This window comes from Chrysemys picta, chromosome 9 (genome assembly GCF_011386835.1).
Source record: "Chrysemys picta bellii isolate R12L10 chromosome 9, ASM1138683v2, whole genome shotgun sequence".
Lineage (NCBI taxonomy): Eukaryota > Metazoa > Chordata > Testudines > Emydidae > Chrysemys > Chrysemys picta.
The window spans coordinates 29,457,339-29,483,619 of record NC_088799.1 but is presented as its reverse complement, the minus strand read 5'-3'; the positions used below and the strand labels follow the sequence as shown (position 1 = coordinate 29,483,619).

At 39.1% G+C, this 26,281-nt stretch overlaps 1 long non-coding RNA gene across 1 annotated transcript in view; it reads left to right on the top strand.

The window, feature by feature from the left end:
* Nucleotides 1–1,853: 1,853 nt before the first annotated feature.
* Nucleotides 1,854–26,281, top strand: part of LOC135973674 (uncharacterized) — a 58,061-nt gene continuing 33,633 nt past the window's right edge. The window contains exon 1 of the long non-coding RNA XR_010590625.1: nucleotides 1,854–3,025. This is a non-coding gene — a long non-coding RNA (uncharacterized LOC135973674). The remainder of the gene's footprint in view (nucleotides 3,026–26,281) is intronic.

Sequence of the window (26,281 nt, the reverse complement as noted above, 5' to 3'; positions counted from 1 at the left end):
ACAATTCAATTTTGAAAACAATAGCTGTGTTAATTTTTAATAGAGTTGTCAGCCAACTGCAACTTGTTGTGTTGTCTGATCAGAATATATTGTTGAAAGGCTGCAGCACACCTGATTTTGTTGACATAATGTATTACACTGTTCTGATGTGTATGTGCCAAACCAAATTATATGCTCCATCTGCCAGGAGATTAGATAAAATGAGTTAGTCAATAACTACAGATGAAAAAAAGACATTTCTTAGAAAAAAAATCTGCCTTCACTTGCCTGTGAATTAGGAAAAATATGTTCTGTTTCTTAATTCTGGGCTAAAGTTTGTAATAATTAGTCAGAATTTCAATTAATATCAATGGAATTTTTGAATGAATAAGCCCAGCTCCCACCGAAGTCAATGCACGTTTTAACATTAACTTCAATAAGACCAGGATAAGGAGTATGGGATTTGGTCCAACAGTAATACTTATATCTACTAGTAGTCATAGAAAGATTCAAGTCAGTGTTTTGTGAGTGAATTCCTGAACGAGAAGGATATTTCAGTCCACATTACTTATCAGTTCAATAGTCCTCTGATGCAATATGTGACAGTGTCTATTCCAATGTAGCATATGGACTGGTCTGGCCAAACAGAGGAGTCTATTTTGACTCACCTAGGTGCACTTCTGCCTACCATTGCCAGTGGATGTACTGTTATGATAAATACCATTTCTCAGATCACTTAGCTCCTAGTCTGAGGCTTGATTATAGCAGTTCAAGGAAGTATGCAAAGTTACTCCAGCTACTAAATGGGGGAACTCTACTAATTAGTATAAGGTAGTTTACTGTCAAGTATAGGATCATCTTCTGAATTTAACCCCCTACATAGTCAGAGTGACTGGTAATTTGGACAAACTTCACAGAGCTCTTATTGGATTAGGACCAGATTCTGCAAATAATTACTCATGCTGTGGAGCACCAGCGTTGCCAGCATTTGTGATTTTATTGCAAATGTCATGGTATTTGGTGTTTTCTTAAAGCCCCAGCTCCTGGAATCATATGATTATGTGAGAATCACAGCTTTCATTAAGAAAAATAAAAAGTAAATTTCTACCCCTCATGGTTGTAAGAAAAAGCTTGAAAATGTGACTCCTAAAGCCTCAACATAAAAAGAACCCAAAATGTATCTTTTTAAATAATCTGATGAGGTCTGATTCATGATTTTTCAGTTTGGGGTTGCAATACCATGGCATTTACATGAGTAGTCCCATTAATGTTGATTAGACTACTCATGTAAGTGCTACTTAATATGAGGACTGCAGAATCTGGTGTTCAGAGAGCTCTTACTTAGCTCATCTGGTTGAGTTGTGCTGCTGGACTAGTTCAGTTCTTTGCTGTGGTAATGTGTAGGACTGACAACTTAGTCCCCAAGGGACCAATCTTGCAAAATACTAGGTACCTACTGAAAGATGCTTTGTTAGGGGCACTAAGCACTTTCTCAGATTAGGCCCTAAATGGGGATCTATGAAACTGGTTATGCCCAATTTACTATCTAGTGATCAGACACTATATCTGAAGAGATCTCTAACATACAGAACTGAGAATAAGTGTGATAATTGGCTTGAATTTCATATAGGACAAATTCTGCCTGGCCTTTATGTGGAGTTCATTGTAGGACTTGGGCACAAATGGAACTTTAGCCTCCAGTGCTTTCAACATAAGGGCCAAGCAGAATTGTACCTTCTGTGTTACAGTAACTCATATATTATTTACAGGGCCATCAGAACGTCACATGTCTAATTCCATATATGGAAGTAGTCATGTAGTAACATATACATAAGGAGATACAGTATACGTATGCATATATATATATATATACATATATATATATATAAAAACCTTCAAATATACAAGACACAAATTTCATGTTTGTCATCTTAAACATTTTCCTTAAGTCTAAGCCTTTTCCACATATACCTGTGCTTTATCTCTCCCTCACTGAGCCCATATTTTCTAAAAATAATCTATCCCTTGTAAGATACAGTACCTCCTCCGATGCTGCTGAAATGGATAAGAATATTGTCCATTCTGCAATAGAAGGATTTATCTCATTTCTCTTCTGACTTAAAGTGTTATTTTTAGCTGTTATTAATGCTACTTTAATCCAAATGTTATTTGCAGAGAAAGCACCCAGATATTCTTTAGTCATTTAATACATAGAGATCTGGGGAATGCTGTAAAACCAGACTGTAGTGGGGCGGCTGCCCCACTCCCTGAATTTGGGCTGCAGCAGACCAGTGGGCCTGCACAGACAGGGAGCCAATCAGGGAAGGCCTTATAGGGAGCCAATCAGGGCCCAGATTGGAGGCAGCCAATAAGGCCAGGCTCAGCCTTATAAAAGGCTGCTCAGGAAGAGCAGCAAGGAGTCTGTCCCAGGCCTTTTTGACAGGGGAAGGTCTGTCTCCAGGCTGGGAGACTAGCACCTGGGACAGCACAGTGCTGGGCAGGCCCGGGGGAGCAGAGGGTAACTCCAGCCGGGAGTCGGTCAGGCTGCAGGCCCTGAAGGGAAAGGCCTAGCCGGTGCGAGGGGCCGAAGGGGAAGCAGCCCAGGGAGGTGGACAGACAGAAGGAGAGAAGGAGGGCAGGACGGCTGCCACTAGAGGGTCCCTGGGTTGGGACCCAGAGTAGTGGGCGGGCATGGGTCCCCCCTTTCCCCTTTGCCTTGCACCTGGCCACTCATGACAGAGTGGCCATCTAGAGCTGCACCAACCCCCTGCCAAGAGGGGAGTGACTTTAAGGGTGCAGTTGGCCACATCGGCCAGGACGCAGAGAGGCAGCTGATTGATTCCCTTCCCCCCCCCCGGAAGGGGGCAAGGATGGACTAAGGGGCACTGCCGGAGGGCAGTGGCTCGAAGAGGACGCCACGAGCTTGGGAGCAACGCGGGTCCAGACACGCCAACTGAAGGCGAGACGACGGACGGGACACCACCAGGAGGGGGCGATCCACTGGACAGAGCTAATTCCCGAGACAACCAGTAGGAGGCGCCAGGTGGTAAGTCCCAACCCCATCACACAGACCTATAAACTCTTTGATGGGGCTGAGTATTTTCTGTCCAAATTCATATCCCTTTCAATGGGGATAGTTATGATTGTGACTCTGAACTTAAACATGTAAAAATGAGTGACTTGAATGCAATATGGAGATATAGAGAAATATAGTTTGTGGATGTTATTCATCACAGTGTGAATCAGGATCTCTTCTGAAGTAGAAAACATTTATTGGCAGTCAGTGCTCCTCAGCCGCTAGACTGTTTTGGGTTGCATGCATCTAATCAGAGTGACCCCTGTCTGCTATGTCCATATCCCCTCCCCAGCCAGCACTATGCACTTTTGGGGCAATGCTGCCTGTTTGCAGGGTCCCCAAGTGAACAATGAGTGCCACTGTAAACTGCTAACTTGGTACTTTTTCTATTACCAGCGGACTCTGCATCTTCGGTTATTCCAGAGAAAACTGGCTTAACTGAGGGCATATGACTTCAAAACACTACATAGTATGAATGTAAGGAATGAAAATGGACAGTGCCAGCAAATACCTAAAGATGTGCTCCTTGTGCTTGCAGACTAGTAGAGTCAGTGGAAGTATTTACATGAATAAGGCAAGCAGGACTGAGCCAAAAATGTGTTTTGATATCATTTGTGGAAGTACAAAAAGAAAGGATGGTATTTCCAAGACTGACTTGCCTGGCTGGTATCATAATATCATTCCAAAGTAGCACCACTTTCTAAAAGTTTTGTAGCATTATGAATGCCCATAAGTACATTACTATGTGGATAACAAACTATCCATATTGGGTAAAATGTTCACAAATTCCTAAGTGATGTATGAGCCCAAGTCCCATTTTTAATAGTAACTTAGGAGCCGAAGGCACACTGAAAGTCAATAGGTGAGCATGATAATTTTATCCCTTATCCACAGCATGTTTGGAAGTTCCCAAATGTTTGTGAGATAACCCCACCTTTAAGAAATTAAAATGCAGATTGGGCCTGATCTAAAGCACATAAAAGCCTTTTCAAGGTGTCTTTTCACTAATCAGTGGGTTTTGGACCAAACCAATGATCATTACTGATGATTAGAAGTGAGAGACACAGAATAAATATAATCAGGGTGGTGGCCTGGTCATGATTAAAAGAAAGACTTGGCACTTTAAATCATACTAATTGGAGCACTATATACTACCTTGGGAGGAGCAAGGGTCCCAGGAACTGCATTTGTGGGGCGGGTCACTATGTGGAAGAAATCTCCTTGCTCTGTCCTCCCGGCTGTAAGGGACAGGCACAATCTGGTCCTAAAGGGTAAGCAGTTTAGTTCATAGCATGCCTTATGTGACAAGACAAAGGATGAAGCATCAGCCACACAGCTCAATTCTGGCAGCCTTTCTCAAGATGAGTAGTCCTCACTCAGTGGGACTACTTGCCTGATTCCTGTCCCTACACACACATAGCCTTTTGGGCAACATGTTCCCTGTGGGGAGCATCTTGGAAGCAGCCCTGTTGTCCCTCAATTGCAGGGGCTGCATGTCTGATTGAACTTACACAAACAGTTCAAAGTGGGGAGAGATGGAGGTGGGCTCCTTATTCTCCCTCACCCGCCAGCCCCATGCATGGCTAGAATTTAGCTTTTAATAGCTAACTGTGTGTATGTAAAGAAGATGATATCTGTCTGTCCTTGTGCAAGTTTCTTCATGAGGTTGATAGATTTCCATTCCATACGGCTAAATGCAGTGCCTTGCATGGTGCCAAGTATTAGAGGGGTAGCCGTGTTAGTCTGGATCTGTAAAAAGCAACAGAGTCCTGTGGCACCTTTAAGACTAACAGATGTATTGGAGCATAAGCTTTTGTGGGTGAATGCCCACTTCGTCAGATGCATGTGTGTATGTAATAATCTCTGCAATCCTATCTGAATACCTTCTGGAAACATTGTCTCTCCTGAGAAGTTTACCCAGCTTGCCTTGAAGTATTTTATGTTGACACTCTGAAATGAGAGGTCTTATACTGCTTATGTGGCTCATAAACATTTATTACATGGTAATAAGACTTCCTTAAAAAATCAAAGCTTTTAAAATCAGGCAAGGCAGTTATACTCTACAATAGTGGGTCACTCTTAGTTGAAATGGCAGTGTTGTAAAATTAGAAAATATCTCTAAATATGGATGGGACTATCTAAATATCCAGAGGTTCTGAGATAATACTGGTTTCAGAGTAGCAGCCGTGTTAGTCTGTATCCGCAAAAAGAACAGGAGTACTTGTGGCACCTTAGAGACTAACACATTTATTAGAGCATAAGCTTTCGTGGACTACAGCCCACATTCTAAGTAGTCCACGAAAGCTTCTGCTCTAATAAATTTGTTAGTGTCTAACAAGTAATCCTGTTCTTTTTGAGATAATACTGTATATATTCTGACGTATTACAGATGCACTTACAGTACTGGGGCAGTGTGATGGGAAGATCAAATTTTAAATGTTTAGGACAGGAGGAAACCAGAGCTTTCATTTGATAGATGCACTTTAGGTGGCTAACAACTGGGTAAGTTATCTCTGAGTTTTGATAATCAGTCTCTGCCTTTTAGGATGGCAGATCTGTTTCTTATGCATTCTCTTTAATGTGAAAAAGATTCAGATTTTCATTCTCTGCCCTACATACTCAGGTTAGAGAGAACTTCCTATTTTTATAGCTTTGAAGCCAAATGGTTGTGCAGAGGCTGATTTCTTCACAAATCATTCTCAGAATTTTTTTCCCCAAAGGGAGCCCCATCTATTCCCCCTAATATCTACTTTAAAAGAAAGGGATAACACAACTAAGAAAACTGAATTTCACCTGTCAAAGGGCAGTGTGAATATTATTCAGTCCTTGTGGTAACAGCTGGCATTACTGAAACTATTGCCCAAATAGAGAAAAGTGGTCCTTGAAAATGATTCAGTGAATTGCAGAATAAGTGGAAAAAATAAACATATTTTTAACTAGAAAAAAGCCTCTGTGTTCTTTTTCCTCTACGTGTGGCTGCATTGTTTTAAGTTTGAATGTAGCCTGTGACAGCTGAATAAGGCTTTATTTATTACAAACAGTTTGGTTCAAGAACTCATGGAAAGCACATTTGTATCTACTTTGTTACAAATGCTGACCACATTCTGATTTAGACAAAGTGCTAAAGGGATTAAAGGCACAAACATCTGCCTGGAACAAATGGCTGCAAACACTAGACACGTGTTTTGCTCCCATTGGAGCTCATCAGCACAAATCCTGTTTCTTGGGTAGGTTTAGACACTCAGTGTCAGGGTAGCTCAGTATTTTATTGTAAATAGTGAAATAAGAAGGCATTTTCCCCGCAGATGATTTGTTGCAAAGACTTTTGGGGAACTCATCTGGGAAGCTTGTCTTGGGATCACTTTTAATATTTCATTGCAGACTTTAGAAGGAAATTGTTTCATTTATGTAAACACAGTGCAGGATAATAACATTGTTTTATAGTGCTGTGTAAAACAAGTAAGTCATACAGATTTATACTTTGAGGGCTCTGTTAGTAGTTAATCTGCTGCTGACCACCTGCGGAGGAGGACTGGAAGAGTTGTCTTTTGATCTCTTTTGTGAAATGACCTTTCAGGTTGAAAAAAATATAAAAGAAAATAGATGTGGATGAACCTTAAAAGGTTTGGTACAAATATTCTGTTTGGAACTGTTTGGTCCTTTAAAAAAAGTTGATATAGGACATTAAATGTATGAAAAAGGGTAACATCTGTCTTTTAGGTCAAGAAGGATCATCACACATTAATGTAACTCAGCCAACTTCTTACAGGTCACTGAGACACATTGCTGATCTGTTAAAGTAATTTGTAAAAATTCTGTATTCTCAAAGAAGCCTAAAGAAACAAAATGTTAATGGAGATAGAATGTAATTTTAACTTCTTGTAATTCTTCTATACTTATTACTTTTCCTAGAGGCTACTGCCTAGTTGCAGCATTCCTATGTATTACATACACTAGACAGTGCTTCTTATAACATCTGCATCTGGTCTTTTGTAATCAGTTTCTGGCCTTTTCCTTATGTAGGTGTAAGAGATATTTTACAAGGACTGGTAGAAGGACATAATCAACTTAATGTAAATCTATTTGAACAGAAAGGGCCATATTTAAACCCATTTAATAAAAGTCCAAATTTTCAATTCCATCTTAATTGCACCAGCAAATTTTGAAGATTCATCTGTGCCACCAAACCAGAAATTTAACTTAGTCATTTTGCACAGGCATAAGTGATCACATAAGGCTTGTGCTGGCAGAGAGTAGGCTTTCAACCTCTGAATGGATCAGATGCATATTTTGGATATGTTCAGACTTCCTTTTTTTATAATGCTGAATTTCTTTGACTTATTGTAACAATACAGTGCCTCTTCTTGAAGTTTCACATGTCTGAATATCAACAGGCATACTTCTTGTATTACTTTAATCAACTGAACATCCAGGAGGTATCTCAAATCCCCTGAAGGACTTCATGCTGACAATAATATCTTCTTCAGCTCTATATGTGGACTTGAAAAGGTGCAAATTAAGCAGCATTATTTTCTTTTTTTAACTCTGCTCTTTTGAGAGTTCACACTGAATAAAGGATTTTGCCCAGACCAACAGTAATTTTTTCTAAAGCACCTAAGTCCAGTTTCCAAAGTTGATGTAGGCACTTAGGCTCCTAAGCCACTTAGATGCTTTTGAAAATGGGATATAGGTACTTTTGAAAAATGTACCCCAAATCTCCTTTATGGAATGCTGGATCCAAATTTTCCTGAGCATGCTCAAAAATCGAGCAAGCCATGTACACTACATTACGCTCACTGATGTCCCCTCAGGATCATAAAGTAATGTCTTTTGGGGGGATAGTTACACACAACTTGAGATATAAATTGCATCCTTTTTAGTTGAGTATTTTCTGTGTGCTAGATGGCTCAAAATCCTTTGGCAGTCTTAAAATACCTTCAAATATTCAAAACAAGCAAGTACTTTATGCACATTGCTTCCTACTGAAACTCTAAATTTAAATCATGACTATTTGCATTTCCAGGCATTTGAGTCTCAATGGTATTACTGGCAATAATGTCGTTACTATGGCTTATCTTAAGAAGTATTGCAAGTGAAAGGCAGTATTCTTAGGAGTGCTAACCCCTTACTCCCGCTCCCCCCCGAAAACCCTTTTCTATCTCCCAGTATTGACCATAGTCAAAGGTATTTGGGGGATATCTTTTGGCAGCATGGGAATTTAGTTCTAGATCATTTTTATTTTTTTCATACCATAAGAGAAATTTATTTATAAGACTGAAGGTGCATTGGATTCTAAGCATTTTTACAGGAGCAGAGAGAGTAACAAATAATTTAATCTGAACAAAGTTCTTAAGATTCTCTGGAATTTAAATATTTCCCAAGTTCTCCCAAGACTTCTGTTTACTGTATAGTTCAATACATGCTAACCAGTGGAAATTAGAGATGTGCCAGGTGCTATATAACTCACACCTGGTTGTGTGCAATGGATGATCTGAAATTGCACATGCGACAGAGGAAGGATGAGGTACCAGAGGACTACAGGAGGACAAACATAATACTTATTTTTAAAAAGTGATTTTAAAACCTTAAAAACAGGAATAAAAAAGGACCTGGAGAATTATAAACCAGTCAGCCTAACTTCGATACCTGAAAAGACACTAGAACAAATTATTAAAGAATCAGTTTGTAAGTACCTGGAGGAAAATAGAGTTATAAGGAATAACCAGCATGAATTTGTCAAGAACACATCATGCCAAACCAACCTATTTTCCTTTTTTGACAGGGTTATTGGCCGGGGGGATGGAGGGAAGGAGTAGATGTGATATATGTTGATTTTAGTAAGGCTTTTGACACTGTCCCACATGACAGTCTCATAAGCAAACTAGGGAAATGCGGTCTAGATGAAATTACTATATAGTGGGTGTACAATTGGTGGATATGACCATATTCAAAGAGTAATTATAAATGGTTAGTGGTGAAACTGGGAGGGCATATCTAGTGGGGTTCCACAGGGGCCATTCCTGAGTCCAGTGAGACAAAGGAGATAATTTTACCACTGTACTCAGCCCTGGTGAGGTTCAGATGGAGTACAGGGTCCAATTCTGTGTGCTCTGCTTTAGGTAAGATATGGACAAGTAGGAGAGTCCAGAGGAGAGCAACAAATACGATAAAAGGTTTAGAAATGTTAAAAAAATGAGCAAGTTTAGTTTTGAGAAAAGAAGACTGAGGGAGGACCTCATAACAGTCTTCAGATATGTAAAGAGCTGTTATAGAGAGGATGGTGATCAATTGTCCATGCCCACTGAAGGTAAGACAAGAAGTAATGGGATTAGTCTGCAGCAAGGGCCATTTAGGTTAGATATTAGGAAAAACTTTGTAACTGTAAGGATAGTCAAGCTCTGGAATAGGCTTCCAAGGGAGGTTGTGGAATCCCCATCATTAGAGGTTTGTAAGAACAGGTTGGACATCCACTTGTCAGGGATAATCTGTGTTTACTTGCTCCCACCTCAGGGAGCTGGACTTGATGACTTCTTGAGGTCCCTTCCAGCCCTGCATTTCTATGGTTCTGTTTTACCAATATTTGGTTGTGCTCGGTATGTATCTGAAATTGAACACTATTTGCAATTAAAGTGAGGCAATAATTACCCACAAAATATCAAATAGCAAACACAGCCATTGAATTTTTCTGCAAGCACTTGCATGTTCATATAACAAGCTAGCTGCCGCCAGCCCTCTTGGATGAGAACTAAGTACCCTTAAGCAATGCTTTTCAACAGGCCCCGTTTTATTTTCCAATTTTTCAGCTATAAGGTATCAAATTGCACGAGTCTTCTTGTAGTCTGTTACATATGTTTCAATGTAACAACTCAACACTGATTTCACAAACAAGTGACTGAGGTATGTATAAAAACCAAGAGTTAGAAATAAAGCATGTAGAAATGTAATAATATAGAAATGTCCCCAGTAGCTATACATACACAAAACTCTATCTACAAAATACAAAATACCCTTCTATTTTCTGAGTAGCTTTGTTGTGATGATGCCATGTGAGTACTGCCCTAGAAAAATTTACTTTCTTCTTTACGTAATGTTACTCCAGGAAGAATTCATTTGCAGGGGTAGAACTTCTGAGGATTGTAAGGTTCAGAGATCCAGTCTTTCTACCCAAAGAACTAGAAATATTATGTATACAGACACTCAGCCTCTGGAAGTCAGTTTATTAACCTAGGAATAGTCTAACTGTAATCGCATTCTATAATAGTCTAACGCTTTGGTAATCTCTATCATTTTGACACTTAACAGTGAACATAGAGGTTCTAGCTATGTGATGAACTGACAAAAAAAGTAAAAGCATTTATTCTGTACACATTAAAGGCCTGCATTTCTATGATGTTATGATCTCAAATTTGCAGGAACAGCATTAAATTATAGTGATGTATTTACAAGTGCGGGTAACAAAATACCACCCTTGCCATGAATACCTCTCTTTCTGCACTTCCCTCCACTTGTGTACCCAGGTAAGGCCAAACATAATCTGTTTCTAACGTCCTACAGGTTGCAAGCCCCCCACATCACAGCTGCTCACAACGGTAGTACCTGCTCTTATCTGAGTTCAAATATAGTGCAGGCTAGCAGTGCTACCCCTGAGAACAGGGGAAGAGATAGGCCTATGGCTCTGCCTCCTTCATGTCATGCAGCAGAGCTGGCTAGGACCTCAACCCTGCCAGGTGCTGAGCACCCACAACTTTTGCTGACTTCAGTGGGTGCCATGTGCTCAGGTGCACCTTGTAGGACCAAGCCCTAGCTGCAGAGCGAGCACTCTGCCTGCTCTTGAAGAGTGTAGAGAATGTCATGTTTCTCCGCATTGTAATGAGCTTTGATACAGCCCTAATTAAGGAAGAATGCGTTCCTTGCCTGGTTTGAAAGCTTCTTCCCATAATCAAATATTTTACTAAGTTAAATTGAACAAGGTTGCATTGTTGATTGTCCTCACATGTTGTGAAGGCCTGTGCTGATGTGTCATACCTATGATAAGTCACAGACTCTCTGGCATGTCCAATGTGACACAGGCCTGACTTCTTATGTAAATGATATTGATACATCTGGAACTTGGGACTTTTTCAGAAAAGAATAGTTTCAATTACCATTTTTTGAAAAAGGCATAGTTTGTAACCTAGCTGCTCTTAAGGGCCTAATCTTTGATTCTTAAGCTCTTCAGAGTAGGGACTGTCCTTTTGTTCAGTGTTGTACAGCACCTAACACAATGGGGTACTGGTCCATGATGGGGGGGGCCTTAGGTACTACCACAGTATAAATAATAATCATAAATAATCTCCTCATAACATTAATTCATTATTATTATTACTACATGATTTTTTGCAATTGTCTTATTTTATAGCTGAAACAAAGCAAAGGGTAATTTATGGCTACAGGGATAGAGACATTGGCTAGGTACTTTTCTCCCTAGCATATATTTGATGATTCTGCTCCCATTAAAGTCAATGGAAGTTTTGCCATAGACTTAAATGGAAACAGAATCAGGCCCTTAGGACCTTTTTCACCCCCGCACTATTCCAATGTTACTGGGAGCAGTGGAGTTCCACTGGTGTATAATTGAAGTGAAGCAGTGATGAAACAGACCCTTAATCTGTATCCTATTCACATCTGTGCAGATTCTATGGGAAATCTTATTTTATCTCTCTCAATGAACTGAATGTTTGGAGTCTGTATTTATGTGCTAAGAGGAGAAAATATGCCCACAGTTCATTCGCATAATGAACAGGATGGGAAAATAATTCTGTGGGGACTAACATTGTTTGGTTTGTCATGAGACATACTTGACATTTACTGCTTTGTCCCTTTTGTGCTATTGCAATACACTGTTAAAAGATTGTGCCATAAATCTGAAAGAATGTTTTGCAAAGTTCATATCTGCATTTGCTACCTTTAATATTAATAGGAGGGTATCTTTAAAGTGAGTAAATTGAGAAAGTGGCTGAAACTGTAGTTTATAAAAGAAGATTAGTGGGTTTAATATGCACTGGAGAGTAAAAGAAAAATCTTATTACTGTATGGAGAAATTACCTCATAAAGAAGCTAATACAACAGGCTAGGGAGTAATTTTTAACAAGGTTTTTATGATGCACAAGTGTAGGGAAGTTAATGAACTTATCTTTCTAGTTATTTTCAGATTGTAACAATGCTTTTCTTTTTAGTTCTTGTGCTTTAAAAAGTAAAACACATTTAATCACTTACAATAAAACTAACTCATTACTTTGATAAATCAAGGAAAATCCTATACTGTTCAATTAGATGTTTGTGGCAGTAATGCTAGAAACTAGATCAGGTGATTATATTAAGTATGGAACAGAGTAAAAAGTAAACTGCTTGCCTTATGTATTGTTGAAATTAAAAGATGCCACATTGTCAGTGAATGTTCATTTTTGGGAGGATCTACTCTGGTTTTGATAATAGGACTTAGGAAAAAAAGACTAAAGTAGGGAGTGAGGCTAAGACTTGGTTTTAACAATTCCAATTGCAAAATAGCCATGTGGTCTTTGACATTCATAAAACAGACATCTGAAGAATGTCACATCTGACAGCAAAGAAACCATGGGGGGAGTTGGTAAATACAGAATGTCCATCTGTCAGCACCCCAGCATGGCATGCGTAGGTATTGTGTAGGAGGAGTATGTCCACATTTTTCTGCCCAAATGCAAAGACAGACTGCTGAGTAAAACAGTTCAATCTTGATATTGATTAAAGAGATGTACTCTCCTTCTATACTATAATGATTGCACTTGAAAGTAATTCAGCAAAACTCCAAAGGAAAGATCTCACTTCAGGTTTTTAAGTACAGATGTACTAAAACAGAAATAATGCATGGTTGGAGATACCACCAAAAGCTGACACTATAATAGGGTAAACTCACCTGATTGGGAGTTTATCTAAACTATTTCTGCATAGACTGGAATAATGGTAAGGATCAAAATTATTCACAAAGTACACCATAAAAACATGGGGAAAGAAGAAAAATGGAGGGTGATGACAAGAAAATAAAAGTTGATTGTTTCCTGACTGAGCATGGAGAAGGATGAGGTTTTTGGGTTGATTTGCTTTTGTTGATGAGAACATTCTTCTATTTATATGTATCTGCAAGGAGTGGAAGTAGGATGTTCCCCACTGTTTTAATATTCTGAGGAAGTTAGTGACAAGCAAGTTACACACTGCGCAAAGCATTCAAGTATTACCACACTCTTGATAAATCATAGTTGCCACTGTTTACTGCACAAACTATGTGGGCATCATTGTCTGATCCAATTAATCTAGGGACTTCTATAGTTAAGAGGAAGCCATCGCCCCCAAAATAAGTGCTATAATTACTGTAGTATACCCTGGGTGGGAGAGTTTTTCCAAACAGTCCACAGTTCTATGCAACTGGAAAGCACCAGATTCCCAAGTAATATTGCATGGGGACGCACACTGTTGGTGAAATAGTGATTTTAGGAGTTAAATGCAGAGGTGATTACAGGGGAGTAATCCTGGTGGGAACTTATGTTGAAGGTGTTGGAAGAAAGTATATCACTTACGTTATCTTACATTCAGCAGGTGAAATCCTCACCCCTTGGTAATCAGGGGCAAAACTCCCATTGACTTCAGTGGAGCCAGGATTTCACCCAGAGAGCATGACTCTCCACTCTCTTACACTGATGTAACTCATTTTTAAGTGAGGATCAAGTCCAGAGTGTGACTCCGTTAAGAGACGAGGAGAGGTAATATCTTTTATTGGACCAACCTCAGTTGATGAAAGAGACAAGCTTTTGAGCTTACATGAAGCTTGTCTCTTTCAAAAACAGATGGCGGTGCGATAAAATATATTATTTCACCTACCTTGTCCCTCTAAGATCCTGGGACCAGCCAGCTAGAAACAAGCCAGTTAGGACTCAGTAAAACTCCTTTACCACTCAGTTACATTTCTTTAGAAATACAGTATCATGAAACTGATACATGGGCTCCTGTCTTGACTAAATGACTAAAGAGGGAGAGAGAAGTCTGTTCTAAGTATCAGTGCATCAACTTCATTTATAAAAAAATGAGTATACTCCTCCTTTTCTGATTTTGAGGTAGTCAGGAGAAAATCTCTCTTAAATAAGGATCTGACAGTACAGCTAACATAAAGCCATTACTTTTATCTGTTCCTACCATCCATTTGTCCATCAGGAAAGCAGGTAATATGATATAAGACTGACCCTGGCTGGATTATGAGTTCTCTCTCATTATCTCCAGGTTATTTTTGCAGTTGGCTGAGTTGGCCTGACACTACTTTTACAGCACAGACTTTCTTGGTGGCAATCAGAGGGAACATCAGAATCAGATAGAGGTGCTCTTTTATGGGCTATTAGATTAAATGGAGAACAATAGCCAGTGACGCGACAGGGGAATTGCAAGGTAATGATATATTCAATTTTTAATACTCTCTAAGCAGGTGTACACACACTAATTTACTAGGCAGAATTATATCAGGTTTATATATTCTGAATAAGTTGTTGGGCTTGGGTGAAGGAGTCACAAGACTTTGTCAAGTGGTTGAAGTAGATGCAGCCTTTACACATCACCATTAACATGGTCATAACCTGCCCTTCATGCGCAAAGAAATGTCACAATCAAAGTTCAAATGAGTAAATCCAGAATCTCTTTTGTTATATGACTATCATGATTTTCAACAAAGAAGGTGACTCTGAAATAGGCTTTGAGGTGATCCAAGCACTAACCAGACATTGCAGATGATTTAAAATGTTCCCAGTGTACGTGCATGAGGGGAAGTCTACCATTTGCACCATAGCCATTATCTGAAGTGTATGTAAATGCTGGTGCTTCTGCTTTGTAATGTGGGGTAGCTGTGGTAGACTCATAAGCTCTGAAAGAAATAAGAAACCCTGGGTTTTAGGCTTAGTATTAACCCAGCTGGAGAAAGATATGCAATTGTTTGTCATCTGATCTATATATCAGTGGTAACATATACGCTTTCCTTCTTCTTGTGTTTCTTAGAGCAGGTCTTTGTAATCAAACCACAGCAAATGCTAGAAAATGATGCTTGGAATGAAGCATCATGGGATCAGTATGCTGAACAAACCTTTAGAAGCCAATTTACTGTATATTAGAGTGTGGCTGTAAATAAAGGTCAGCCATTTCTGCTATTTTTTGGTTTATAGACTACGTGGTAGGATGATTACTGGAATATACAGCCTTCTTCTGGAAAATCTCATCTAAGAAAACTGGAGTTTTCCTATCCTGGTTAAGCTTTTGACTACTCATGTGTAACACTTGATGGAATGAATAGTCATTTTTGTCAGAGTGCTCATGCTCAGTGCCTCTAACATGGAACTGTGGTAAAATAATGAGTGATGCAAATCCAGAGGAATTCTTCTCTTCCTACCCTTTTCTCTAATAATGTGAGTCCAGCGATGCTGCCATCCAGCAGCAGGTGTATCCCTATATAAATATACCTTCTGAAGAAAGTAAGGCTCCATAGTCAGTGTCCAGAATACCTACATTTCCACTCAACTTATATGCACGATGTGGGGAACACAAATTACGTGCCAAGAACCATCATGATGGGTAAAATGGCTCTAAACAGCTTATGGGTGCCTCTTCTAGGGAGAGCTTACTGATTCTGAGAATACAAAATAAGAATTTTTTTCATATCAATGAGGAAATATTAGCATTGGCATTAGTGCTGCCAGATCAAGATGAGTGACTTTTCTGCTGTGGCCTAGTATCAGAGATTTTGACCCATTTTCCAGCCTTTTCTGTAAGGTGTAATTCTTGCTGTGCTGGTTTGTGGAGTATTATAGAACTATCAGTATGGCGTCACCTACTTCTAGTACAGCTCTCTCTATAGGCCTCAGCATAATGGTGGCGCTACATACCTCCACCTTCACTTCACTGTCACTACGTGTATGTCAATGCCACATATTTTATTTTCAATACTGATGCTGGATTTCTAGTAGTAATGGGCCTGAAAATCCAGATTCAAGCAGCCTCGAACTTTGGTTTAGAAATTTGTTCAGAATCTGAAACTTGCAGCTGACTTCTCTCTGTCTCTCTCTCTCTCTCTCTCTCATGGGCTGAACGAACTACAACTATCCCCAAATTTCATAGAAGTTTGCATTCATGTCTTGGAATAGAATGCATCGAAAAATGAAATACACCACTGTGGTGTTGTCAGGAGGAGATTTGGGAGGGTGTCTTTAGTTATTTATTAACCTTGTACCTTTCTTAACTGATACTTTCATCCCAGACTATGTTTCATGCCTTGGTGATTTAGGATCAGTCCTTCAGTGACAAATTTTTACAAGAGAACAAGCCCACCCTTTCTCCTCTGCCTCCCCTATAACTGTGTTTTCTATTCCTTCTTGTTCAATGGAAGCTGACTGGGGCTGGAGATTGGAATTTTTGTCCTGCTGAGAATATGGAACAAAATAAATTGACAGTGTTTTATTCCCCCTAGAGTAAGAAAAATCAGACTTTGTGGATGCCGATGATTCAGAGACTGATGATTTACTAAAACACACACATTTACAAATATATGCCCTTGAGAAGTCAGCTGCAAGTTTCAGCCAGCATGTTTGGTCCTTGGGCTTTGGTTGCTAAAATAAAAAAAGGTGCATTAACTTTGCTATAAATATGTACAAAATAAGTCCTGTAGGTATCTAATGAATATGTCTAATACAAATATATTTTATTTTATTGTTTAGAAGTTCTTAAACCACCCTCATCACTGTAATATCTGAGCTGCTTCCAGTGGTGCATTAAGAGACGTGACAAACATCTGTCATGTGTGGTTAGAAATGCACTGTCTGTCAAATGATGAATACTGTGTTTGTTTGCAAACTGAAACCTTTCAGAAGAGCTACAGTTGTATTTCTCTATATATCTAATGGAGAAATCAATAAAATGTCAATATTTTTAATTGGTATTGTTGTAAAGAAATAGGGTAGTGAGACAGTTGGCCAAGTTTTTATCTCAGTAGTAATGAAGTAAATCAAGAGTAATTACACTCAAGTCAAACAAGCTATTCAAGATTTACATAGATAGTTTCTCTGTCCTCTCCAAAACATACCACACACAGACTGGGCCGGCTCCAGGGTTTTGGCCGCCCCAGGCAGCCAAAAAAAAAAAAAAGTCGCGATCTGAAGCAGCAATTCGGCGGGAGGTCCTTCGCTCCAAGCGGGAGTGAGGGACCGTCTGGCGAATTGCCGCTGAATAGCTGGACGCCTCGCCCCTCTCCTAAGTGGACACCCCAAGCACCTGCTTGGTAAGCTGGTCCCTGGAGCCGGCCCTGCACACAGAGTAACAATGATGTTTTGGGGGAATTTGGTGATTTTTACTGCACAATCTGTTGCTGAAATCTTAAGCAAATGGTTTGACAAACTGTGATCTCTCTCTCTCTTTAAATCCTGTGATGTTGTTGAAGAACTAACTGCTTCTTTAGGTCTTGTAGACTAATTAATTAGGCAAGCCACAAGCTAGAAAGAAATTTTTAACAACCCATCTCCAAGAACAACCACTGATCTGCCTTTCCAGCAATGAAGAGCTGCAGAGTAAACTCAGGTGGAAATATTACTTGAAGTATCATGAGAACACTTTCTCTCAAGTTTCAATCAACCTCATGAGCTTGGACAGAAATATTACAAAAACAGCATTTCATGGAGTATTTCTGCTTCCAGACCCAACTGAAACTAAAGACACACACACAAATAACCCAAAACCAAAATAAACATAACATTAAAACAAACAAAACAAATTCACTATATTTTTGAACCAGAAAAGGTTCATTCTCTTTCATTTTTTATCTGAACTTTTGCCCATCCACAGTTGGAAGTAGACACTGTGTTCCATGGACCGTGAAACAGATGGAGAAGAGTCATGTGAATATTGAAAAACATTTCTCACAAATATGTGTTCAAATTTTTTTAATGAATTTACTTTAACAATGCTCACTCCCCATCTGCATTTACATTATGTGAATAATCAAGCTATTGAGTTTTATTGGCAAATGTCTTCAGAAAGCAAATTTCAAAGAGATGTGTAAAAATATTCATGAAAAAACGTGGGTTTAATATGCAAGCACAAGTTGATTTGGCATTATTTTTGCCAGAACGTAACATGACCCCTTCCATTTTACCTCTTCATGTACAACCATTACTGCTAGCAGTACCAAATTGAACAAATCTGGCAATAGCATGTATCCTTTTCTCACCCCTGGGAGCATCCAGAACCATCCCATCAACTTCTTGTCTACTCTCACCACATTCATCAACTTGCTATAGATGTTTTGTATCAGCTTGATCAATTTCTTGGGGATGTCATACATTCTCAAAACTTCCCATACCTCTTTCTGTCTGATGCTATTCAAAGCCTGTTTGAAGCCTATAAAATTATTGTAGCAGGTTTGGTTGTGTTGCATATACTTCTCTGATATCTGTCTTATCACAAATACCTGATTATAATCCAGCCTGTTCCTCTGCAAGTGCCACTTCCACGGACCTCTTCATTCTCCTCCGTTTTCATGAATGCTTTTCCTGGCACACTCAATAAGCTGATTCCACACTCTCTCATCTCCTCTTTCATAGATTTTTTTTATTCTATACTTGCTTTTGTTTGTAAATCTTATTGAATTGCCTTTACCAAGTGTCCCTTGCCTTCATACTGCAGCTCTGCAGTTATGTTGTCTCTTCCCAGTGTCTTTCCCTTTTTCAAATTTTATATTGAGATCTTTATTTTTTATTTTGACAGTTCTGTCACCTAAAAGAGAAATGGATAGCTGCAGAGTAAACTCAGGTGAAAATATTACTGGTGGTTAAGTCCATTAATGGCTATTAGCCAGGATGGGTAAGGAATGGTGTCCCTAGCCTCTGTTTGTCAGAGGATGGAGATGGATGGCAGGAGAGAGGTCACTTGATCATTGCCTGTTGGTCCACTCCCTCTGGGGCACCTGGCATTGGCCACTGTCGGTAGACAGGATACTGGGCTAGATGGACCTTTGGTCTGACCCGGTACGGCCGTTCTTATGTTCTTATGCTCTTCTTAATTTGTACTAGGAAGCTTTTTCAGGACCGTTTCATCTCCTGTGTTCTGCACATTGTACAGTTCTTCACAATATTCGTCCCATTGCTTATTCTTTGGTTGTTCACACTCCATTCTTTTATCTTGCAATACAATCCCATTTACATTTCTCTTCAAATATTCTTCAGCTTTTTTACATTCTTCACTTATCCCGTTGTTACTGTCTCTTTCCTTTATGTTTTATCTCTCTGGTCAACCTATTGTACTTAACTCTTAGACTAGGACAGTGAAGACATTAGATTCACAGACAATATTGACCTTATAGCATTGACCAAGGAGGTTCTGCAGAAAATAACTGACAAGGTACACTAGGAAAGGAGAAAATTCAGACTGAAGATTATCACAGAGAAGACAAAAATATGGTAATTTGAAGACAAAAGGAAGAGGTAAAGATCAAAGTTGCATATAAAGAACCAGAACAAACAGAAAAATGTGTTTTCTTTGGAGGACTACTATCAAAGAATGGGAATAGGGAAGATAAATAAAAAAGAAGAATTGGACTAGCCACTACTGCATATAGAAAATGCTGCAAGATCTGAAAGGCTAAAGATATTTCAATAAAAACAAAAATCAGTGTATATGAGACAACTGTCACACCAATACTGCTGTATGGGTCAGAATGCTGGAGTATGAGAAAAAGGCAGTGAATGAAAGATATTGACTGCAGAAATTAACTGGCTGATGGGAATACTAAGAGTTTCAAGAATGCAGAAAATAAAAAAATGAAGTGATAAGAAAATAGCACAAGAAACAATGATGTTAGAGAAGATTTAAGAAAGACAACTGTGGTGATTTGTACACATGTCAAGAATGGACCCAACAAGGATACCATTCATAGTGATACATACCAGATTGCAATGAAATAGAAATAGATGAAGACTGAGGATTGATTGGATAGACTTGGTGAAGAATGATATGGAACAATACGGTTTAAATATGAATGAAGCTGTGAAGCTGGTACAAGATAGAGAGTGGTAGAAAGATTTCACCTGGCCCTATAGTCGCTGCTGAGCTGCTGGACAGGAATCAAAGACTGCCAGAACATAATGAGGGATTGTAGTGGTATTGGGATGGATGTGTGTGTGGGTTCATTCAATCAGAGATCAGAGCCAATTACCAGGCAACTTATCTGACCAATCACTACTAAACAACACAGCTTTAATTTGAAATATTCATGATCAATCTACAAAGAAGAAAAAATTTGAAAAGGTATTGAGTTAATTTTTTATCTACCCCATCGAGCAGCATAGTTATCCATAACCATTTGTGATCAAAATCACTACTGCCTCGGGAGTGTTGTTGACAAGATCCTTTCAGAGAACAGTTGAAGACACCAATGATATTAGCAAGTTAGCTAGCTGTCTCTCTAACTGATCAGCAATACTGATATGTATTGATCACTATCTTAATTCTTCTTTCTGGAGAGCTAGTCAGTATATTACATTTACAAAGAAATGCCAGCACCAGCAACAAATCATGGGAAAATTTTGTGACAACTATCATTCTGTATCACTCACTCACTCTCTCTCTTTCACACACACACACACACACACACACACACACACACACACACACACACACACACACACACACACACACACCCTGAGGCACAAAACCAGAAAATCAGACTATTTACAAGTCCAGAAATCTCCCTATTCCATGAACATGATAGCCGCAATGATGGGAAAACACACAGTCACAGATGCAGCCACCCACTTCTTAGGGCCTTCTGACTAATCTAGTTCTCTAATTTACTTCTGTCATGTGCCTGTCACTGTAGTATCTCATCACTGAGTATTGTCATGACCCTGTAACTCAAACAATCAGGCTTGGAAAATCTCTTTGAAACTGAGAAGATCTAGAAAGGTTGGCTACTGGGTAAGTGTCTGCAGATGTATATTACCAGTGCCAAATGTTTCTTAGAACTGACACAATGGAACACATACATATGTAGTTAATCCTATCATAATCAATGGGACAACAGGTTTCCTTTGAGACCCTGCATAATGACTCCAGGAGCCATTGAACCCAAACTCTTATAAGGCCTGATGACAGTATCCTCTAGTTCATCTGATCAATTAAAGGGAGAACCTTTAGCATCCTGACAATGCATTTCAGGTTCCTAGATAAATCAGGTATTGCATTATTATATTACCTCACTAAGATCAATGAGATATTTCTTACATGGTGAATATTATATAGCAGTGCCATGCAAATTGGAATATATAAACTTGAGGAAGCTGAGATGAACCTGTCAAACCAGGATTATCTGGAAGGCAATTGTATATGAAAGCAATTTGTGTGAACACGGTACCTAGGATGAGGATGCTAGAAACCAAATACAGCGAGGGACTTCTAAGATTATTGCTGTATTTTATACAAGAATGGACACAATCCAGGGAATGAATGTGTGTACTATGTACAAGGAGTGGCTTAAATATCATAGGGTTTCTAAGGACTGGTAATGTAGAAGATATTTAATGAGAAACTTGGAGAAAAAAGAGTGCATTGCAGAGAGACATAAAATAAAAACCTTATATTCATACCTCTGCGGTAACACTGCACAGAAAATAGAGAGCAATTGTGCACAGGTAACCCACAATGGACGTGTGCACAAAAGAAAATAACTCCCCAGGATGGAAACCGTACACAGTTCATAACATAATGTAATGGAAGTAGTGTGCTGGGTGTGAGAAGGCATTAAATAGCGCTGAGTCCCCTCATCCTGGTTGTCTGGAGCAGACAGAGTGGTGGTGCTGCATAGCCAGTGATACTGTATAGCTGGTGGTCCTGTGTAGCTAGTGGATTCTGGCAGGTGTTGGGATGGGGAGATGGTAAGACTGCTTTTGGGAAATCTAATTCCTGATCTTCTGTAACTTCCCCAGATAGAAACAGTTCTGATGCAGGGAACAGCTGACTGCTCTGACCCCTGCAAGTAGAACCATGGCCTGGTCTCATATCACTTCAGGGAGACCATCTGCTGTCACTTAACAACACAGGAAATCATCACTGAACGAAAAGTCACACTCATATACCATCTTACAGTTCCTAAAGCAAAACGGAGGTATAAAAGAACTGCTAATACATAGGATACAATACACAATTAAAGGAATGCAGCAAATGTTGTAGGTAAATGTATCAAGTATGTTTCCCACTGAACCACAACGCTAGTGAATAGCTAAACAGCTACAATAGCAGGGACATAATTCTGGGGTTTATTGCTTCCCTCTGCATAGGTAAATACAGGAGAGCAAAAAGCAATGAGATAGCAAAGGGATCGTGGAATGGAGAGTGTGACTTTATGGCATGCTCCTTTTCACCCATCTGTGTAGAAGCCCCGCTGCAGGGATTAGCCTGAGTGAAGAGAGAGGCCAAGCCTGGGGTGGGAGTGGACAGAACAACAGTCATTCCTTCTCAACCCTGCAGGATTCTCACTACTCAGTAATGCTCTGAGAGCAGGTACTTCAGAGTTATACATTAATAGGCAGTGTTGCATCACCAGCGGAATAAAGGACAGTGCACACTTACTCAGAAGTTGGTTGATGTGTGTAAATATACTTCTATGAATTATGAGTGTTCATATGTGAAAATTGGTATTTTCTTCAGTGTTTTTGATCCAGGCTGAAATGTTACTATTTGTGCCTCTGATGAATAAAGCTCCTTATACAGAGGAAATGATCACATTTCCACAGTTAGGCAAAATAATAAATTTTTATGGGTTTGCTTTAAGCAGATTTCAATGTTTAGAAAGCAAAATGGCAGTTTCTGATTTATGCACAGCATTTGGAATGACTAAGAAAAGTCTGGTTTATTTAAATGCCTATATAAATGTGATAATTTTAAATAAATGTAGCCCATGTAATAGGGTATAAAATAGGCCAAAGTGACCAAGGGTACACACCAAACAAAGTAGTATCTGGAAGTGGAATTGCCAGATACACCACAATGGCCATATATGTATTCTACAATGGACAGTGAGTCAGAAGGAATATTGTGGAGAAAAATTAAAGGATGTAGAAACGCCAAAGAAGGAGCTAAAAGGACACAGAACATAGAAGAACACTAAGCCTCTCCCCACCTGTTTTTGCTTGCCATCAACAGGGACATGCAGAAAAATTCTGGGTATCTGGAGAAGGCCATGAGCCCCAGAACTCCCCAGAGGTGTACTAAGCCCAGGCAGCTAGCAGGGAGCCTGGCATTAATGTGGAGGGTTTGGTTAAAAGTGAGCTCCTTCAAGTGGCAAAATTTTTTCAGGTCATTATTGTCGATGGAGGTTTTCCAGTTGTATCCTTTGGCTGTAATCCCCCTGTCATGGGGGTTTATGATCTTTATCCTGGCAAATTGTCTTGGGGATAGCCTCTGAACACTTTCAGTCCCTCTTCTAGTCCAGGAGCGCTCAAGATCATGAGACTTGCTTGTGGCACAGAAAGGAATGCCGTTGGCAGCAGGAAATTGGAGCCTCTGGCAATGATAAGAGTCTTTGAAATAGTGTCCTGGAGGGATTGTACAGGGACAGGGAAACACAAAAATAATGTCTTAGTATTGGCTTAGTGGGGAATGGAACAGGGTTCTTCCATTGATCCACCCTGTTAGCAGCTCTTAGGCTCTCCATAAAGCTTGTTGAAAAAAATCTCCTTATTGACTTGGGGTTGGTTGGTCATTCCTGCAAGATATATAGGAGATGGGAGCATCCTTCTGGGCCGAGGTAACTAGGACATGGGAAAGATATCTCTACAGGGAAACACTAGGAAAAGCAAAGGAATTGTCCTATTGTTGTTTCAACTACCAGTAAAGCCAAACTTCAGGAACAGGATAAGTTTGGACTACATGCTGGCTGATGTATATGCTGGTCAGAGCAGGGTGGGATCTCCACCTGCTCACAGCCCTTCTCTGTTAAAAAGCTACTAATGCTCATAGAACTGACCTTTCTGGTTTTTTTCCATCTCTAATTTCCTGCATTCCTCACACTCTATTCTCTCTTTGTCTAGAAACTCATCTTGTTCTCTTTTGAACATACTGATTCACAAACATATGTTCTAAGTTACCTCACTTGTCTTTGGTAACATATTCCACATGCTTGTATGCCATTTTATGAAATAGATTTCTTTAACCTTTCTATTTGCCTCGATTTCCTAATGTTCAGAACATAGTCTCTTTCTTTCATGTTTTTTCTTCATAAACATAATGTACAGCTAAATAATGATGTTTTAATTGAAGCCAGAACCATGGAAGACCTAATCCTTCCTCAACATATGGGGTCAAATTCTGTCCTTAGTGACAATCATGCAACATTAATGAAATAAAATAAAGCCCTCTATTTTTATAGGTTTACAATTTTGACAAGACCCTTTACTCTTGGCTGAAATTTGACTTACAAAGTATCAGCCTGGGTGAAACTGACATTTTAAAAATCATCCAGATTATTTATTTATGAGTTGACAAATTTTAAAATAATACGTATCTAGTCACATATTAATATGTAATGTGTGTGTATGTCTGTGTTTCTGTGAGTCCTAAGGATAACCATGTGAGTTGAATATTCAAGTCCTGGCTCATAATTTTTTTGGCAATTGAATTCCTTTCTAATTTTTTTCATTAAAATTTTATTCAGTTTCCATAACAATAAATGCATGCATAAGTGTTACACACAGAAAACTGTATGTAAAGGAGAAAGATTTGATTAAAAGAGACACCAAAAAGAGGAAACAACCAACCTGGCAAAAATAAATTATGCTAGTTGCTGTTCATCTTAAATCCCAACACAGCTGAGTACATACAAAGGGCAAAGAGACGGGAGGACATCCCAGATGCTAAAGAGTCACAAAAATCAGTGGGGGGGTGTGAGTGTAACTAAAGGTGGATTTTGGCCCCACATCTATTTAGGTTTTAAAGGTTAAAAACTGAAACTAGAAAAAAAGGACAATCCATGACTGCAACACCTGAGTCATCTAGCTACCCACAAGTATCACGCACAAACATGGTAATAAAAACAAGGTTTTGACTCATAAAGAAAACTGTTTTATTTCCAATCATTTACTCTGCAAATTGTATGTCATCCCAGAGCTAACTGTTTTGCCAGAATTATGAATGTATGAAAACAGAAGTCTCACAATGAAAATGTGTAATAGCCTCTCAGACAGAAACCTGTACAATATGCTAACTTCATATTCCAGTAACTTCATACTTCAGTAACATCAGCACCAGGACTCTTTCCTGGTAACTTGGACCTGGTTGCCCAGAGCAAAATAATCATTACTGATACGGATAAGTAGAGAAAATGCACACTGTAGTAAATGGAGGCGGGGCAACTTAAGTAAATATATGCTAAAGGAATACACATGTTGAAACCTATGCTCCCATTTATTCAAATCCTATATGAAAACTAGTCTGAAATCCAATTAAATGAATATCTGATGAGACAATGAAGCTACTTCTCAAATGCCAATGTGTAATGATTGTCTTACCAGTTAAACAAAAATGTGTCAAAAGGATAAACTGGTAGTGAACCAATTGATGGCAAGACTGCACATGTTGTGGAACCCTCTCAAAGGAATAAACACAATGAAAAAAATACACTGATTGTACTAAGGCTGTGCATTTCAGAGAGATTCACTGTATTAGCAGCTTCCTCATTCATGTGGATAACAGGCTTACTTATGGCTTTAGAAATAATGCTGTATCACTGCAACAATTCTAAGTATAGTGATAAATAGAAAGTATAGAAAGGCTAATATTTGAGAGCTGGTGGAATATTAAAGGATCAGGACTGAGCCAATTTTTTAGATGAGATTGCTTGACATGGAAAAAATCTCGCAGAATGAAACATTAACAAAATCTATGCACTGCATATTTATATTCATATAATTTGACTTCTAGGTTTACTAAATCAATATCAAGGTTATTATTCCCACCTCAAAGCTTAGATGCTTTGGAGCTTGTAAAATTAGAGTTCATGAGCAACACTGTATAACATATTTAGATTTTTTTAACACTTTTCATAACTTAAATTTAAAATGTCAGGGCCAGCCAGCACCTTAGCTAGTGTGAATTATAACTAAAGAGATTCATATCAACTGAGGATCTAGGCCACAAGGTAAA